This window comes from Panicum virgatum, chromosome 9N, assembly GCF_016808335.1.
Source record: "Panicum virgatum strain AP13 chromosome 9N, P.virgatum_v5, whole genome shotgun sequence".
NCBI lineage: Eukaryota > Viridiplantae > Streptophyta > Magnoliopsida > Poales > Poaceae > Panicum > Panicum virgatum.
This window is the reverse complement of record NC_053153.1, coordinates 81638113-81645000: the sequence shown is the minus strand read 5'-3', so window position 1 is coordinate 81645000 and position 6888 is coordinate 81638113.

The window sequence follows — 6888 nt, the reverse complement described above, 5'->3', positions numbered from 1 at the left end:
GATCCAAGGATGCATGGACCTGCTTAACTCATCTTGTTGTATGCTCATTTATATTCTGCAACTCCAGTGTTAAATTGTTTTTTTTAATCCTCCAGTGTAAAAAAAAGAGAAAATGGAACTATGGCTGGATTAATGCCTAATCAATTTTATAATTAGGTCCTCAGAGCCTACCAGTCCAATAGGATCCACGTTGCACCTTGATGTTACATGACACTTAGCAGCCTCAGCAAAGCTGCTGACTAAAGGTTGGTGGCGGTGCAAATACAACTCTGACTATTGGCAACAACCTTGCTGTGTAATAAGCTTGTATGTGCATATTCTATCATTGTGTTGCTGACTTGAAGACAAAAGGTCTTACAGAGCGTTTTATCTGGGTCACAAGTAGTTAACCACCACAGCACAATGGAAGTAGTACAACGTCAACATAGGCTGGGAAAACGAACACAGAAAGCACGAAAAATCATACAAGAAGATTATTCAGGATCATGACTACATAAAAGGAGTTGAAACCCATTTACAAAGCCCCCCAATGCTCTCAAACTTCTGGCCCATGAGTAAAAGGCTAGCAGCTTCAGTTGGACGCTGAAGAAACATTTTGCTTGAGATGGTCCTAAATCCTAATAGACCACACCAAAGCTGCAAAACCAAAAGAAATCCCCAAGTGCAATCTGAACTGGTCAAATAGCTAATCTAGTTGGCAAGGAAACCACTAACCCCATTTGATGATTTTTGCCGCCCATCACACCACATTAAGCTGAATTAGCCACAGGTCATGCAAAGAGGACAGCTAACACGATCTGAAGAACTAAGCACGGGTGGATTTCATTTCAAGAGAAACATATGTTTCTTCCAAATTCATTTCAAGAGTAACTGATGGTATGCATCCAAAAACCATACCTCTCAACATTGAACTAATTGCAAGAGTAGCATTTGAAACGACTGACTCCACTGGGAAAAAAGAAGAGAGACAATCGCAGGAAAATGAAGGCGGACGTAGAGGCTAGTCCTAGCTAGGAGGGCGCGCAACAGGTTAAGCAAGCTCACTTGGCCTTGCCGCCGTCGCCGTCGCCGCCATTCTCCTCATCCTTGATGGCGATGTATGATTGGGCGGATTTCTGGACAGTAGCCAGGAAATCGTTGAGGCGCGCGGCGAGCCAGTCGGGCGACTTCTCGCCCCTGAGCACCTCACGTGCGGCACGCGAGAGTGGGTTGGCGAGCGGGTCGGCGAGCACCCCATCCGCGTGGCTGCGGAGGCGGTGGATCGCCTCGCCGCGGCCGCGGAGGCGACGCAGGGCCTGGCGGTCGGCGGGGTTCCCCATGAGCCGTGGGAGGATGTCGTGGTTGAGCTCCGCGAGCAGCTCGGCGAAGCGCGCGACCTTGGTGAGGCGGGGGCGAGCTCGGGGCAGGACCATCCTGCCTCGACCTTGCTCCTCACGATCTCCAGCACAGGAGGGGCATCGCGGACGGCGTCGAGCGCGAGGAGGTCGATCCGACGCGGGGTGACGTCGGGGAGGAGCTTCAGCCTCTGGGCCTCGGCGAGGCTGCACACGGCGATGATGGGCAGGGAGGTGTCCGCCGCCTCCTCCTGGCCGTAGACATCGTCCTCCCCGTCGTGGTGGTGGTCGTCGCCGCCGCCGCCGCGGCGCTTGTCCTTGATGACGACGTACGATCCGGCGGATTTCTCGACGGTAGCGAGGACATCGTGGAGGCGTGCGGCGAGCCACTGCGGCGTCCTGTCGCGCCTGAGAACCTCACGCGCAGCGCGCGAGAGTGGGTTGGCGAGCGGGTCCGCGAGCACCCCATCCCCTCGGGCGCGGAGGCGGTGGATCGCCTCGCCGCGGCCGCGGAGGCGACGCAGGGCCTGGCGGTCGGCGGGGTTCCCCATGAGCTGTGGGAGGATGTCGTGGCTGAGCTCCGCGAGCAGCTCGGCGAAGCGCGCCACCTTGCCGAGGCGGGGGAGCTCGGGGCAGGACCATCCCGCCTCGACCTTGATCCTGACGATCTCCAGAACAGGAGGGGCATCGCGGACGGCGTCGAGCGCGAGGAGGTCGATCCGTCTCGGGGTGACGTTGCTGGGGAGCTCCTGGGCCTCGGCGAGGCTGTTCACGGAGACGATTGGCGGAGCCATTTCGAGGGGGAGGCTGGAGGCGCAAGGGAGGGAATAAGGGGTGGAGTTGTGGTGGTCGGCGGTGGTGGAATTGGGTTCGAATTGGAGTCGAGAGGGAGAGGTGAGGGGACGCCGGTCGCCGGGGAGGCGGGGCTGGGGAACTCCGGCCGCCGGAACCGTCACGTTTTGTAGCCGCGGCGGCTCCAAATTTTGAACGGGAGGGGGTTCAGATGAGTTGGGTCTCGAACGGACGGCCGCGATGGGATTGGAGCGGCGGGAATTCTGCGAGCGAGCCGCTTTCTGGGCCTGGGCCGTGCTGCTTCTTGGGAGGATTGGGCTCTAGCATCATGGGCCGTGATCCTCTGTTAGGATTGGTGCCAGTGCTTTACCCAGCCCAACCCCAAAAGGCGAAAACGGCCGTTTTTTCTTTTTTATATTTAAAAAAAATAAAAATTTAAAAAATATATGTCCATTTTGAATTATTTCAAAAATACCCCCGGTCGCCCTCCCATAGGGCGACAGGCCCTTAGTGTAATTTTTTTTCTTCAAATTTGCAACGAGGTCCCTGGGAAAAAAGGGGGCCTGTCGCCCACCCCTGGGGCGACAGGGGCCTGTCGCCCGTTGGGGGGGCGACAGGGTCCCCGCCATTCCCTTTGTCATTTGAGCCTAAAAATTCAGGAAAAAAGCCAGCCCTTGCCGCCATTCCCTTTGTCATTTGAGCCTAAAATTTCATGAAAAAAACTGGAGTGGTTGCCGTGTTATCACATCTTTTTGAAATTGTGGAAGGGCACTGCTATTGGGTCACGTATGTCTGGGCAAAGAATGCGATATTTGGGAAACCCGTGATCGCTGTGTTGAGCAGTGGCAACCTGTGATCTCGTACTCGCAGCTAGATACACTATGGTTCCTATTTTGAGCTATTCGAGCGTGTAGTCGTCATCATCGTCGACAGGATCTCGGCCGCTAACTCCTACCGCACCTAACTTGTCCTTCATTAAATCACGGAAAAAAATCGCAAGAACTTCTCTTATTTCACGAGCATTATGGAACCCACAAACATAACAAGTTCACATCAATAGTATCTATAGAAACAAATGACAAGTAAACTAGCACAATCATAAACATCGGATACAAATAAGCGGTCCACAGCTATCTCATTACAAATAAACATAAGATATATCTAACCACCCCTAGGGCGTCGAACCCTCTTAGCCCTCTGCTGGGCACGGACATGGCCCTCGGAGTAGGTGAGAACATCCGGAGACCTCACCTGTCGCTCAGGACGCGTAAGGGGCTGCGGTGTCTGCTGCTGAGAGATCCCAAGTGGTGCTCCTCCTAGCTGTGAATACCCCAAGACATCGGGGTCACCTTGCGCGGCAGGCTCTTCTGGAGTCAAGCTGTCGAAGTCGTCTAAGGTGAAGGTCTCGTTATCTGGTCGAAAGGAGGAAGAAGAAGGTCTGGCGCCCGCATCGGGGTAGAATCCTACGCAAAAAATGTGGATGTTAGCGTACGCTCGTATATGTCGTCATGATATGTTGAAACCGAAATATGAAACATAAACTAACCTGTGTAGACCGATATCTGTGGCCCCGGTACCATCCCTGGATACGGTCCGCCAACTGGTGCTGTCCCTCTAAACATTCCAGTATGGCCGAACGCAGTAGTTGGATCGTATCCTGTATGTGATATTAGTAAATATGTAGGAACACTTGATCTAATTTTAAAAAGATATGTACGTTACCTGCACTTGGGAAGAACTGCGACGTCGGCCCGTGCACGGTCGACAGACACGGGAACGACGACGAGGCCTGGGACGACCCGTGGCTGTCATCGTACTGCACACGGCTTCCCAAGTTGTGCACTACCTGACGCAACTGATCACGCTGCCTCGACCATGCCTCTGTCTGCTCAAACTGGGTCATTGGGGATCCGGCACGTACCCTCGTCAGGTAAGTCGAGCAGTCCGTCTCCATCATGTTGCAAAGGCGAAACTGCATCCATTCAGTAAAGGTACAGTTACAAACACATGAATTATCTTATGAATATGAACATATATATGCAAATATGATCAAGAGACTCACCGCGCCAGCTAGTGCCTCCACGTGGTGCCGGGCATAGCCATCCTGAGGTCTCGCCTGGTGTGGCTGCGGGTGAGTGTCAACAAAAACCAGACGAGCCCAAGTCTGGGGTAAGTACCAGGTGAGGTAAGGCCTAAAGGAGCTGTCTGTGTGTGGTCGTGTTGGATGGACCAAGTGCTCGTCTGCCTGTTTCCATTGGTCCACCCACGGCTGCATCTTGGTGAGCCAATCATCAGAGCACGGTAAGCCACTCCTTGACAACCTACAAAGTGGACCACGAAGAATCGTTAGATTCGACACGAATGTATGAGTCAAGTTCATTCAAAATTACCTGTGGTCCTGGCGACTGACAAGCTCCAACGCGGTGGGCACCGGAAACTCCTGGCGCTGCCCAAACTGTCTCCTGACTCTCCAGGGGCAATATGCCTCAACCGCGATGTCATAAACCAGAACGGCGGTAGTAAGCCACAGGCTCGCATTCGCGGAGCAGTGCGAAGACAGGCCTGCTGGTGCACGGGTAGCCACAGCCTCTAGGCTGTAAGGCTCCTAGACAACGTCCTCGGGCGTCAGCATGTCGAGCTCCGAAACAAACTCAGGATATGCGCGTCTAACATGCGCATGCGCCCAGGACCTCTGCATTCCGAATAAGTAAAATTAAAAGTGCGCTAATGCATCATGTAACAATGAGTAACAAAATTAGATTTATTGCGAACGTACCTGACGCCAGATCCAGATAGTTCCCATAGTGGGCCTCTCGTCCTCCTCGTCGCCGTACATGCCCCCGTGGTAAGGCTCGTGTCTAACCATGGGCCGACCAACGGCTAGCCTCTCGTACGACCAAAGCTGTAGCAGTAGTGGGCACCCTGCCAGGATAGCGTTCCCATGTGTCTTCATGCAGCCGTCGCAGAGTCCACGGTAAGTGGCTGCAAGTACCGCCTCACCCCAGCTGTAGGGCGGTACGTCCTCGTCCCCATCCGCAATCTCCCGTGCATATGGAAGGAGAATCATATCGACCGAGTTGCCATGAGTGTTGCTGAACATGATGTAACCAAACAACCAAAGTAGGTATGCCTCCAGCGATCTGGTCACACTATACTCGTCTCATCCGCAGCCAATAGGGCAGGCTGCATAAACAATTAAGATTAATGGTTTCAACTGACAATGGAACATGTAAATTGTAACAATTAAATTTAAATATGGAATGAATACGTACTGTAACTGTAGGAACCAGGTCTTCGAAGGATCTGCTGCTCGCGGGTGCGGGTTGATCGGACCTGCTTCTTCCATGCGGTCAACCAGGGCAAAACGGGCCTTCAGCTCATCCTTCCACGAGGCCGCCACCACATGCGGACCTACAGCCTCCCCGACGGTAGGGAGGCCGAGGAGGTAGGCCACGTCCTACAGCGTAGGAGTCATCTCCCCGCACGGGAGGTGGAACGTGTGTGTCTCCGGCCTCCATCTGTCAACGAGCGCCATCAGGAGGGATCGGTCGAGCTGAATAGGCCCAACCTCGACAAGACGGCTCAGAGTCAGTAGACCAGCCTCTCGTAACCTGCAAAAAAACAAAATTGTCGAAACAAAGGAATACCGACGAATACATAAGTGATACACAATAATATTTCATTACATACCGGTCACACCAATCGTGATGTATAGAGATCGCCTCCCCGGGTGGACGAGGACGTAGCACCTCTAGGGCTCGGTGCTCAACAGCTACAAAGTAAGACTTGTGGCTCGAGTCGATAACTGGGTCTAGCAAGGAGTCCATCTCCATACCTGCATTTAAAAATATATGAGAACACATAGGTAAATATATATTTCATACAAACTGGACACATATGTACAATAATAGTTCATTACATACCTGCAATATTTCATTACTACATATTACAAATAATGAAATACAATTGTGGATCATGACACCGAATGCCTTCCACGAGCAATTCTCGCCGATGCTCGTCTGAACGTAGGAGGTGCTCCATCTCTGGGATTTCCGGAAGGACCGACGTCAGCAGCATCGTGAAGTGCATTCTGAGGACACTTCTTGTAGTTGTGACCCAATGCTCCACATTGGCTGCAACGCTTTTGTGCCTTGCTTGCTTCCGACTCGTCCATACCATTCCGAATACGACGTGTCTGACGGCGGCCTTTGCCTTTCTTAGTGGCTGGATCAGGAATAAACATCTTATTCTCATTATCCTGAGTGAAAGGCCCCACAATTCCAATCCCGTATATCTCATGTCCCCAGGTGGATACAGCTGCTTCCTTGCTGAAGTAAGGTGAAACAAATACTCCTGGCTGCAACCCAGACTCTGCACATGCCGCAATGAGATGGGAGCATGGCAAAAGCAATAACTTAGGCTTCATGCAGGAGCAGAAGGCTTTGTCATCTACTGTAATCAAACTCTCCTGTACCACCCTATCTCTACGGATACCACGACCACTTCTATCCTTGCATAGAACCTCAAATATATGCTCCATTGTACCTGTCGATATGACGCGGTGCAGTTTGGCCTTTTCAATCTTCTCTTGCATATATTGTGTCACTCTTTTGCAAAACTGAATTTGGGGGTTGCTGATGTTTATGCTTGCAGCCGTGTAACGCTCTCTAAAATACTTCATGCACCCATACATGATGAACTCAACTATTCCCACAAGAGGAAAGGCACGACAAGAACGCATAACCATATTGAAACACTCTGC